General features: G+C 37.0%; 1 protein-coding gene across 1 annotated transcript in view; it reads left to right on the top strand.

Moving 5' to 3' along the window:
• Positions 1-6,002: 6,002 nt before the first annotated feature.
• LOC134700236 (uncharacterized) overlaps positions 6,003-13,420 on the top strand; it is an 89,832-nt gene continuing 82,414 nt past the window's right edge. The window contains exon 1 of the mRNA XM_063561595.1: positions 6,003-6,053. The gene's annotated coding sequence lies outside the window, so the exon portion shown is untranslated. The remainder of the gene's footprint in view (positions 6,054-13,420) is intronic.

The raw sequence follows: 13,420 nt of genomic DNA, 5'->3' as shown, positions 1-13,420 counted from the left end.
TTCACCTGAAATTCAACGCAGAATACCTTCACCAGAAATCAGACGCAGAATACCTTTACCTGAATTTCAACGCAGAATACCATCACCAGCAATGTTTAGGGAACCAGTATATTCCTTGAGAACACCAAACCAAGCATACTCTTCTACAATAAACAGAAATATGTATACACCTAGACCATTTTTAAGTTATCATGAGTCACCGCAATTAATGCCTCCAGCTAAACCAAAATCAAGGAACCTAGAAATACCAAAAGGTCTGAAGTATGATGGTTCATCAAGTTGGAAAACTTTTTACACCAAGTTTCAGAGGTATGCTGATCGTTTATCGTGGACTACCACGGAAAGAAAAGACCAATTGTGTTGGTGTTTACATGGTAAAGCAGGTGATTACTATGCAAATTTAATCGACAGAGACCAGGGCGTGGATTATTTTGATGTAATTAACAAACTAGAGAAAATATTTAATTTTCAAGACTTGCCTGAGACGTTGCAAGTGCAGTTCATGAGTGCACGTCAAAATGCAAATGAGAAATTGGAAGATTGGGCAGATCGAGTTCTCTCGTTAGCCTGTAAATCATTTAGAGAGCTTCCAGACAATTACATGTACACACAAGCTATCTGGAAAATATGCCAGGGATGCTCAGATAAAGAAGCTGGTCAACATGGAGCCACAGCCAGACCAACATCTGTTGAAGCAGCAATCGACCAGATAATCACACAGCTATATTTGGTAAACCAACTGGTAGACGTGACCCAACACCAAATCAGGATGAACCAAGTTATGATTATGATAGTGACCTAGCTGTTCACGCTATTGGTAAGACGGACACTAAGTCAGAATTGTCTAAACAAATGGAAACATTGCTAGAAAAGATGACTGCTATGGAAGCATTTCATAAACAGGAAATAGGAGACCTTAAACAGCAGGTTCAAAAACAACAGCAGGCAAAACAGTTTCATGCTCAAAATGAAGTCCAGTCAACAGCCCAACCATTTAGCCAGCAAACCAACAAGCAAGGTTATCGCCAACAACAACAACTGAATTACAGTCGCCGACAGGAAATAACTATACAGATCCTTTAAACCAGAAAGAGTCGGGCTAAAGGGCGGAACCCTGACTCAGTCCAAACCTAACCGCCTAACATTGAGCACTATTTCAAATGATACTAACAAGACACCTGTTTCGGGGATAACCCCGTTAAAAACATGTGACAATTCAACATCTACAGATACTTTGTAAAATTCACCATTGCACAAAATGCAGCCAGATAATGATTTACAGCAAGTAACTGACCTTCAGATGCCAGATCCTGTACATTTATGAGGAACTATTTGCCAGTTAGGTTCAGCATCAATGCTTCGATTCACATTAAAAGTACAGGGACAGTCACTAATTTCGGTAGTAGATACCGCAGCGGAAGTAACAATAATTTCGGACAAAGTTTTCGAATCTTTCATTAAGAAACCACCCATCAAAAGAAAAACAACAATGCAGGCAGCAGGACGTGGTATGCACATGGATGCATTTGTAGTGGGACCAGTCGAATTGAAAATTGGTGAAAGAACATATAGGACAGATATTTATGTTGCGCCAATTGATAATGACATGCTATTAGGACTTGATTTTCTAGTTAGAGCGAAAGTAATTCTGGATAGCAGAAAATTGGTATTTTTCATAAATGGAGAAGCAATACCTATGATTAATGGAGATGTTGGACTGGTACCGCCTGTGAACAAAATGGCAAGAGTTGCTAAAATTACCGTTCCACATAGAACAGTCATACCTCCAAATTCAGTTGTACAATTAGAGTCAGATTTGTCGGCAGAGTTAACACTTTATAATTGAACCTAATAAAGAGATAGATTTGTTAATTCCACGTGGTTATTACAACGCTAGTGTTTTGGTGTGTGTCAGTTTACTGAATGTAACAAATAACAAGATGGGAACTCTTTTAGGCGAAGCAATTGAAGCTGATGTTGTTGAAACGGGGCCAGCCCCGTCAGTAGCAACAACTGGAATAGTCAGAGATAACAATATACTACCGGAACAGTTACAGAACATATTGGATAAATCCAGTGAACTCACTAAAGACCAACAGTCCAAAGTTGCGAATTTACTTCATGAATTTGTTGATGTTTTCGGACTAGACGATTTTGACTTGGGAACATTTAGTCACATTGAACATGAGATTGATACAGGTGATGCACGCCCTATCAAACAACGAATAAGACTAACACCCATGTGCTTTGCACATGAAGAAGAAAGCCATTTAAAGAAAATGTTAGATGCAGGTATAATAGAACCATCTATATCAGAATGGGCATCCGCGCCAGTACTTGTGCGCAAGCGTGATGGCGCCGTGCGCTGGTGTATAGATTACAGGAAATTGAATTCCGTGACGAAAAAAGATGTCTACCCGCTTCCTCTTATAGACGAATGTTGGGACACTTTGGCGGAAAATGAATGGTTTTCAAAATTGGACGCAAATAGTGCGTATTATCAGGTAAAAGTGAAGGACTCAGACAAAGAAAAGACCGCCTTCATCACTAAATACGGATTATTCCACTTTGTCCGAATGAGTTTTGGTCTTTGCAATGCCCCAGAGACATATTCAAGAGTAATGAATCTCGTTCTCCGAGGATTAACATGGAATGTTGTACTTGCCTTCCTAGACGATATTCTAGTTATGGGAAAGACATTTGAAGACCATTTACAGAATTTAAGATCAGTTTTTGAACGTTTCAGAGAGTATGGGCTGAAATTAAAACCCAGGAAATGTGATTTCTTTCAAAAAGAAATAGACTTTTTAGGCAGAACAATCAATAGAGATGGTATGGCCATTGGCAGTGAATATGTGGAAGTTGTGAAGAAATGGAAAGTACCTACGACAACCAGGGAAGTTGAAGAATTTCTAGGCTTTGCCAATTATCACAGAACTTTCATAAAGAATTTTGCGGATCTGTCCTACCCTTTGTATCAATTGACCGGTAAGAAACCGTACAAATGGGGAAACTCAGAGCAAGAAGCTTTTGACAGACTTGTAGAGGCATTGACAACAACTCCTTTATTGGCATTACCCAACAATAAAGACCCGTTTATTTTGGACACAGATGCTTCCAATTTCGCAATTGGAGCAGAGTTGATTCAAGTCCAAGATGGTGTAGAACGTCCAGTTGCCTACGGAAGTTTTTCATTAACCCATGAGCAAAAGCGGTATTGCACGACAAGAAAAGAATTGCTTGCAGTAGTGAAATTCACCAGATATTACAGACATTACCTTTTAGGACGAGAGTTTATAGTCCGTACAGACCATAGCAGTTTAACATGGTTATTGCACTTTAAAGAGCCACAAGGACAACTAGCTCGATGGTTAGAGAAGCTAAGCCAGTATCACATGACAGTTAATCACAGGCCAGGTAAAAGACACCAAAATGTGGACGCATTATCACGTCTGCCAGATTTAGCCTGTCCACAGAATAGATTAGCAGCTGGAAACGTGCTAAAACACAATCTACCTTGTGGAGCATGCGATTACTGTACTCGTGCTCACCAAAGTTGGCTTGGATTTCGAGAAGACGTAGATAATGTTATTCATTTAGCTTCACATCAGGACTTAAAAAGTTTTGAAACTATAGGACCACACACAGTACTACCGAGTTCTTTGATTTCTGATGACAATTTACTGAAACGGGACAATACCCAACATATACATGTAATTATAGAGGATAATGCTAGACCAGAGAGTTCAATACCACAAGATGAGGACCAGAATGTTACTAGTCACGTGAAGGAGAATTTAAGTACATTTCAGGTCCAGCAACAAGTATTTGACAGAACAAATCAAGACACAGTAATCCAGAACCAAAATCTTTGTCACAGTCCAGTGGAAATAGTCACTACACCACTTGGTATGTCAGTTTACGCGACATATTTGGACCTCCCAAATGTAAATGCCATTACTGAGACAGGTATAGAAGCTAGTACTTATTCACCAGAACAATTACAGGATTATCAGTCTAAAGACCCAAACTTGGAGTTAATACTGGTATGGCTCAGGGACAAAACAGAACCATCAGAAGCTACAATATTCAGATGCAGTCCAATAGCTAAGAAATATTGGATAAACAAAGATATGTTCTATTTAGATGAAAATGGAATATTGAGAAATTTGGACAAGAAAGACGGAACACCAAGACTTGTTGTACCAAGACATCTTGTTGAACAAGTGATATCATTATGTCATGATATTCCGGCAGCAGGTCATCAATGTATGAATAGGACCACATTGAGAATTAAAGCTAAATATCAATGGTATGGTATGACACAAAAAATAAGAGACTTTGTCAAAACATGCAGTACATAAGCCAAACAGAAAGGCGAAATGTCCGCTTACCCAGTTTCATGCAGGTGCACCAATGGAGCGAGTCCACTTTCTAGGACCACTGCCAGAGACGAAATTTGGGAATGCCCATGTACTAGTTATGGTTTACCAGTTTTCCAAATGGATGGAATGTATTCCGTTACCAGCACAAACTGCAGAACATACGGCAAGAGCTGCAGTGAACGAGTTTTGCTCTCGTTTTGGATTCCCATTTCAGGTTTTTACAGACCAAGGACGCAATTTTGAAAGCAAGCTTTTTAAATCCATCTGTGAAATCTTGCAAATGCACAAAGCGAGAACTACTCCGTACAGACCATCATCAAACGGACAAGCAGAACGTTGCAACAGAACCTTAATGGACGCCATCCGTTGCTTCGTGTCTAAACAACAAGACAATTGGGATGAACATTTGGCACAGTTGACAGGAGCTGTTCGATCGTCTGTTAACAGAAGTACTGGTTTTACGCCAAACATGCTGATGCTTGGGAGAGAGGTTAACCAGCCTGTTGATTTATTGTACAGTGTACCTGGTGCTAAAACAGAATGAGTCACAAGATGGGTATGTGAGAAGACTCCGAGATGCCATAACATCTGCGCTAAAAACTACTCAGAATACAATGAAACGTTATTATGATGTACGTATTCTGGAAAGAGAATACAAAACAGGAGATTTAGTTTATGTTTTAGACACAGCTAAAATTAAAGGTAGAGCAAAGAAATTGGACCCACCGTGGAAAGGTCCAGGACTTGTATGTGCTAAATTATCTTCGTATGTTTACAAGATAAAATTACAAAAAACTGTACTGACAATAAATCATGACCGTTTAAAGCCATGTAAAGACAGAGAAGTACCACCCTGGTTAAAACAGTGCCAGCACCGGTTACAGGACGGTGAAGATGTAACCAAGGCAATTAATCAAGACTTGCACTGTTTGTACAGAAAACCAGATGATGGACTGTTCATGATACAGTGGGATGTCTGCGATGAATGGTACCATGGAGCTTGTATAGATTTGACACCGCAGCTGGCCGACATTATGGTAAAGTTCCGATGTCCACGGTGCCAGGACTCTGGTACCGCAAGATAATTTAAAAGATAAGACAAGATGTATATAGATCAGATTCATGTGAACATAGAAAATCAGCTGTAAATTTTAATTGGAGATTAGATCATAAGTGGAAATGTTTACAATATATATATATATATATCAAGGAATGATATGCTAGTTATAAAGTGAATCCGCAAAGCGATAACGGAGAAAATATGAATTTTGAATATATATATATATATACAGGTGTGTTGTGAATATGTCAATCAACATTGGAATATGCATTGTTCATAATATTTGGAGATTAATTTTTTTTTATCCCCGTGGTGCAACCAGACGGGGTGGACTAAAGGAATATAGTGGATATTCAAATAGGAAGTACACTCACTCTTTTCAAAGTTGGGGGGAGTGTTGTGTAATATAGTATAATGAACGTGACATTACTATGTAGACAGTACGGTAGTTAGATATACCGCGTAGTCCGGTTCCCGGGATGATCCATTGATAACTACCTAACTCAGGATAAGATCACGAATAGTTACCAGGTAACGAGAGTTGGCGTATTGGCGGGATTGAGAACGCATGTACTAAGACTAAACCAGAGTGTATCGTAGTATATTTGGTGAGTTAGTACAATAAGAAGCATTGCATTGTATTGTATATATTAGTATTAAGAGATAATACTCGGAAATCACATCATTGTTCAGTGGTATAACGTATTGAAGTGAAACTTTATGACCCTTTAAAAAATACATGATATAGTTTCTAAATTATATCGAAATGTATTTAATAGGTACACATCACAAAAATAAGAAGTCAGGATAAGTGTTTCAAATAAAGTTTACATATGAATTAAAATTTGAACATCTCGTGATATTAATGAAGCAAAACAGTCACAGTTACCGCTAGTAAGAGTGAAAACTCTTGTACATGATATTGCATTGTTTCAAAACGGGGATCAATTTTAATACATTTATACCATTCCTTGTACAATTAACTGTGTAGCCAAGTGATTATAGTAAATGATGTTCATGGCTAAATAGCGAAATACAATTATTGCTATTTAGTTTTCATGACCTTGGCGAGAAGAAATAACGGACTACGATGACAGCAGTCAGACACCAGATGAAAGCAACTGCTCACAAAGGGTACATGGGACATTTGATGGACATATACTGCGCAGTTACCTTTAGACCACTAGGTGTTGAGTCATTTGAATAATGCAATAGTATGTTCATATGCAACTTGAGCAGTTTTCTTTGAAAGTTCGACTTACTTAATTATAAAAAGCCAAATACCTGAGTGTGAAGAAAAGCGTCATTTATACAGAATCAATTAATAATATTGTTTTTTTTTAAAGTAAATGTATATATAAATGGATAGATGTAAAACGCAAGTGCCAAAACATCCAATGCAGGACGGAAACGTGTTAATATCATATAAACTGAAATAAAAGATGAATAGTTCCTAGTACTAGACCGATTCTCAGAGATGGAATTTCACCATAACCGGACACACAAATCCCAGCAGAATTATGCAGTTCTTATGATAATTTTGCCTTTAACTCATTTCTTAGTATTCAAAAGGTAATCGTAGATTTAACAAACTTAACAAAATTGCGTACATCAATCAGCAAAACAAAGTCAACGACAATACACATAAATGCAACTCCGGCTATAGTAATCCCATCCTCTCAGAAGATTTCCGTTTATTAGGAGCAGACGATCGCCTGCGGATGATAGAAGATTTTGTGTTCTATTGACTGCTAGTTCCTTTTCAATCTTCTGTAGTTCTGATTCTAGCTCTATTAACAATTCTTCCCGAGACAAATTTGGAATTATTTTTGATCCCCAATGTTCAAGTTTCCTCCTATAGTCACATCTAGATGGACACATATTTGCTGAAAATATTGAAAAGAATTCGACCAATAACACATTTTATCATTTTCGATCGTACATCATAAACATTGAAGGTACGGACATTTTACTAACTTGTTAAAAATGACAATTCTTATAAATAAAGAATGGAGTTGAACACTCCTGTCACGTGCTGGATTCGAACCCACAACATCAGAGTGACATCTAGTGAGACAGTAGTTTGAGTACTTTGACCAGTCGATCAACGAGGCCAACCCTTGTTATGAAATAATTTTTTTGGGGCAAAAACGAGGCAAAGCGATTCTCAGCATGTACATTCCGTCACAATATATTGAACTCACTTCATATCACACTGAAAACATATTAGACAACAACAAAAGTGGGCGAGACCCTGGTTCCGCGGTACCCTTACACATTTTATTTAAAACAAAAATCTGACTTATTAGACTAGAGACAATGGTTTACCAGAACTTTAGAGTGTGCGAAATTCTACCCTCCTTCTTTCCAGCTCTTCCAACACACACACCAACACCGTCACCCTTTTACCAAAACATACACATACGGTTGTCCTTTAACCATTTTTGATCTATTAAAACACGCCATTTGCACTTATACATTTAAACGTGTAACCTACATTTAAACTGCTCAGTTTTGTAAAGTGTAAAATACTATGACGTCCTTCAGTCAATGACTGTTTACTAACATATACATACACATTAAGCCATGCATGCAATGTCTCTTTATTCTATATAGTATGTATAGATATAATCAGAGGAGTTCCAAATAGTGTTAATAAACCTTTAGTTCAAAATGCAGAAAAGAATATCGTCACTTTAACTTAACGGTAAGCCATTTAGCAAAGCAGTGTTTGCTCTAGCAGTGAAAACTTTTCGAAAATCAAATGGAGCAGTAGATACAAAGAACTTTCAATTATACATGTTTTCCAAAATTTATTAACATGTTAAGAATTATATAGCAATCGTGCGATATTTGTTTTCGCGTTTGCATGGTAACACAGACCTTAAACACATAGTGCAATACTAATTTTACATTATTTGACTAAATATTACATTATTTGTCTAAATATTTAAAAGGGACATTTTACAATATATTTTTTAATCCTGATACACACCATTGCATTTTTTAAACAGGGAAGTATTTAAATTTCATATATATAATTAATTTTAAATGTGTTTCAGTGTATCGTCCTTGATCTGTATATATATATATATTTAATTAAATACTTAAGTAGATACCGTAACGATACTTAATAGTTATCCCATAAGGACTTGGTGTGTCAGTGTAAGATCACCCCGATGGCCGGAGGCCAGAGGGTGATCTAACACTGACACACCAAGTCCGAGTGGGATAACTATTTTACATCCCAGCTGTTTTAGATGAGACGAAAAACATTTACAATTCATAAAATCTAGTTAGAACGCCACACAACCATTAAAACATACTTTATATATTACTTTATGATGTATACCCTTTATGATCCCCAAACACGATGAGTAGATATCAAACAGTATCAATTCGCCCCACTTGTCAATCGGCCCACACTATATCGCCACTTTATAAAAAAAACCCCGCCCCGCTCTTGTTTACCGACTCGCCCCACTTTTGAAAAAGTATTAAATCAAATTGAACAATCAATCTGAAAACTCACTTACTAACGAAAAAGGTTAAAACCCCACTGAATAAAGGTATGACAACTCGCCCCACTTATAAAAAGATCTTGCTTCCTTTAAGTATGTCAAATTACTATTAGTTGGTATCCAGTCGTCCTGGTGTAGTGGTATGTGTCGTGACTTGATATGCCAAAGGTCTTGAGTTTGAATCCCAGCATATACACTGGAATTTTTCTACGTGAATTTTGATAGATAGTCGTTTCATTAGAATTAATTATGTCCAAGTTTTATAGTGGATTTGACATTCCCGCCAAAATATTACAGAACAAAGGAAAGCATGCATAACAAAGAAACTCAAACTGGGGTGATCTGATAGGGACGATCCGGCTCAGATCACTCCTGTTAGAACAAAGGAGCTGGGATGTAAATGTTGTACAGTCATAATGATTGTACGTCACAACATACTTGAAGGTTAATTAATTGTTTTCATTGTATTGGACTTTGAACCAGCTTTTAGTAATAGTAAAAGTTCAGTGACAAGTTAATATTGATATTAAAAGACTTCCGAACAAAAAGAGATGTTCAGATCCCCGAGCCCGAAGGGCGAGGGGATTTGAACAGCTATTTTTGTGAGGAGGTCTTTTAATGTCTATATTAACTTAATCATCGAACTTTTACTGACTTACAAACCGTCAAAAAAATATAAGAAAAGTTATAAAAAGCACTTGCAGAAACCTAATTCCTCTGAATTGGACGAGTCTAAATATGTCAAACTTAAATGATAGTTAAACAGTACTCGGACTGATATATACAATTAACAGTTACCAAATTGCAATGAAAACGGACCGATTTAATGGCATTACATCATTTAAATAATATTTATCATATTTTGTTTAGCATTAAAATAACACCAAATGATAGTTTTACAAAAACATGTAAGGGGGTAAATTTATATTTTTTTAGCCAACTTTTTAAAATAACGATTACTTATTAAATAAATGAGGCAATTAAAAACCCATACAGACCTCATTATAACTGACCAATGAATATTCTGGCCAACAACTTCTTGCTATATATTCTTGATAATTTTGATCTGTCAGTAAAAAAGTATTCGTACTGAACACAGCTGAAAACAACTCACTAACTTCGTGGACAAACATAATGGAAATTCCAGATGATTTGAATGCCTTACTAGCAGCCATGAAGCTAACTGGAAAAGAACCTGCCTGGAAGTTCTCGGCAAGCACTGACCAGGTGACAGTACAGCTAACGTGGACAAAGGCTAAGGAACTAGAGGTATCCTCCAGTAAAGCCAAGCCGGCCCTGAAAAGTAAACCACCATCCACCAGGAGAAGGGACGCCAAGCGTTACAACCAGTGGGTGCAGGCCAAAAGCTCTGCTGCAACATCGGCTGAGGTCTTACCACACACCACCAAGGTAGACCAGAACCAACAAACAGAAGCCACAACAGCACGAGATGGAAGCAGGGAGATAGTACCCACAAAGTATCAAGGGGAACCTGAGGGCATTTGCATCAAGACGGACACTGTCATCAGTCCGTACAACCCCAGGAAAGCATGCCATCGCCAATACTACCTCCACCCAACCAAAGACAGAGGCAAGCGATGCCGGATATATGACGAGGGATTCGACCTAGACGATCCCGAGTTGCTCCGGACAACACCACCTCACACATCCCCACTATTGATGCCATCTCCAGAGGCAGTTACATCAGCTCTTTTGATCTTAGAACGGCCAGATACGCCTTATCACACTCCTAGAAATAAAGTAAAGGCTAAACGGTCAACAGAACCAGACAATAAGTAGAAAGTCCGCAGTACCCAAACAGGATAGTCGGACAGAAAAACCCATACATCATCATCATCTGTCAGTAATCATGAAATAGATTCGTAAAGATCAGACCTTAGAAAACAGTAAGTAAACTCTTCCAACAATATTCATCCGGTAAATGTTACTTTTTTTCTGATTTGGTTATTTTCCTAAATTACGTTACATGCGAATGCAAAATAATTAGTTTTTTTTATCTATTCAGTCCAATTAATTACTAGATCTTGCTTTATTTGTGTTTTTTTAAATAAAAACTATATATAGTTGCATGCAAACTTCAGTAAATAAAACCGTATTAAACTAGGTTTCACTGTCCCGATCAAAACGTGTGAGTTGAGATATAATCGCAAGTTCAATGTATTATATGAAAACAAACTCGTTAATTTAGTCATCCGTTATTCCCTTTTCATGTCTGAATGAAGCAAAACACCTGGAAAAACTTTTATACTTTCTAATAGGCAGTCAGTTATGTGATAAACTGAAGAGAAAACTGACCCCCCTAAAAAAAAAACCCCAAAAAAAACATAAAAATTTAAATGGAAATTGTAAATTATAGCATTTTACAAGATCTTGTCTTTGTGTGCTAAGTACTAGTACAGAGAAATCAATTGATTGTTGTTTGCTTTACGTCCAGTGGCAAATATTTCATGCATGTTCACGACTATAACACATAAATTTTAAATACAATATGTATGTCGTACAATAGGAGGTCGACAGAGAGGCTGGACGTGAAACTTTAAAATACCACTGGAAAATGAGGGTATATTGAATAAGGACAGAAATTAAGAATTGAAACAGCAGGCAATAATCCGGCGGACCACTTAAATAATAGGTGCAAGAGTTTTTTTATGCCGAGAACGTTGATCCATAAAATCTACCCTTAAGTCGATCATCCATGTTTACGTGTAGTTTACAATATCATTTCACGCATCCAATTCAGGTTAGATACTTTTAGCTCGCTTTAATATCTCTTAAATTCTGTGAAACTGTAGTGTGTATTGTACTTTTGTTTTTGGTATGATATTCTGTACTACTGATCACTACCGCTCTCCTGGTTGGTCTCGTGTGGGGTGTTCGCCTCGAGAGCGGGAGGTCATTTGTTCGAGTCCCGAACGGGTCAAACACAGAAGTTAATTAAATTGGTATTCTATTTCAACGCTAAACACGTGGCATCATAGAGTAAGAGCACAGACTGGCCGGCTCAGAGTCGGAAATATGTCCGGGTCGGGTGAATTTTCTTCCTGCGAACTAATATCTTGTGAACTCACACGACAAAAAAAACCGACTCAACTTGTCAGTCTAGTAAAAAACGGGGTTAATTTTCTTATTATATTTACATGTTATCGTCCTGAATATTAATATTATTTGCCGCTGGTCGTCATCCATTATCATTATTTATTTTACCGTTATATTATACAGTGAAGTGTTTTTCTTTTACTGGTTTATATTACAACTTCTGAAATTTTCACCGATCAAAATTAAACTATAGCAGGTGATTTTTTTCAACCAAACACTTGTGATTGTTGGGATATCTTTGACGGTAAATAATATTCAATCAAATGTACCTTTTCGGATATAAGATATTTGACGGTAAATATTATTGAATTAACTCCGTATATTATTTAGTCATGGGTCGGTTTTGAGCTTATTATTCTGTTTACGCATCTTTCTATAAAAAAGACCGAATGTTGACTCTAAATATTTGTATGTATCTGTGACTTTGGGTTGCTGTCGCATTAATGTATACCTTTATCTCCTTTTATTCAAAACCAAATGGTTCGCTTGGGTATAGAAATATTGACATCTCTGGACCTCTCCCGTCCCACAGTAATACCCTTGCTAAATGGGTGCGTTCGTTTGGCTTATTGGATATAATAAATACGCAGCTTTGTCCGATCAAAATATAATAGGAATCTATATCCGATGCCTGGTGCAGTGAGGATTTAACGCTATCTATACCTTAAAAAACATTAGTAGGGAAAGACGATCTACGCACTAGTTGAATGATTGAAATGTGTAAACAACAAGAAAGCAAAAATGCATTAAAGATATTATTACGTTTAAAAAAAAATGAAAGGTCAGCTAAAAGTTTTCAAACAAGTCGCATGGGTGATTTTAGCAACATGTTTTGTGACTTTTGCTGGAACAATAGAAGATGAAAAAAAATATATAACGAAACCGATCAGCAAGACAATATAAAAAAAATTAAACGCCCTAAATAAGTTGTCGTCGTCGTCGTCGTCGTCGTCTGTCGTCGTTAATAATTTTTCAAATATCTTCATCTCTGAAACTACTGAATGGATTTGAATGAAACTTAGCATGATTGTTCCTTCGATTATCATGCACAAAGTGTGTGCTTCAATTTTTGATCCGTCAAAAAACATGGCCGCCGTTACTTAAATTAGAACATAGGGGTCAAATGCAGTTTTGGGCTTATATCTCAAAAACGAAGGCATTTAGAGCAAATCTGAGACGGGGTAAAAATGTTCATTAGGTCAATATCTATCAGCCCTGAAATTTTCAGATGAATGAAACAACCCATTGTTGGGTTGCTGCCACTTAATTGGTAATTTTAAGGAAATTTTGCAGTTTTTGGTCATTATCTTGAATATTATTATAGATAAAGATAAACT

The sequence above is a fragment of the Mytilus trossulus genome, unplaced genomic scaffold, assembly GCF_036588685.1.
Source record: "Mytilus trossulus isolate FHL-02 unplaced genomic scaffold, PNRI_Mtr1.1.1.hap1 h1tg000128l__unscaffolded, whole genome shotgun sequence".
In the NCBI taxonomy this organism is placed as follows: Eukaryota; Metazoa; Mollusca; class Bivalvia; order Mytilida; family Mytilidae; genus Mytilus; species Mytilus trossulus.
This window is presented reverse-complemented; position numbering and strand designations above follow the sequence as displayed.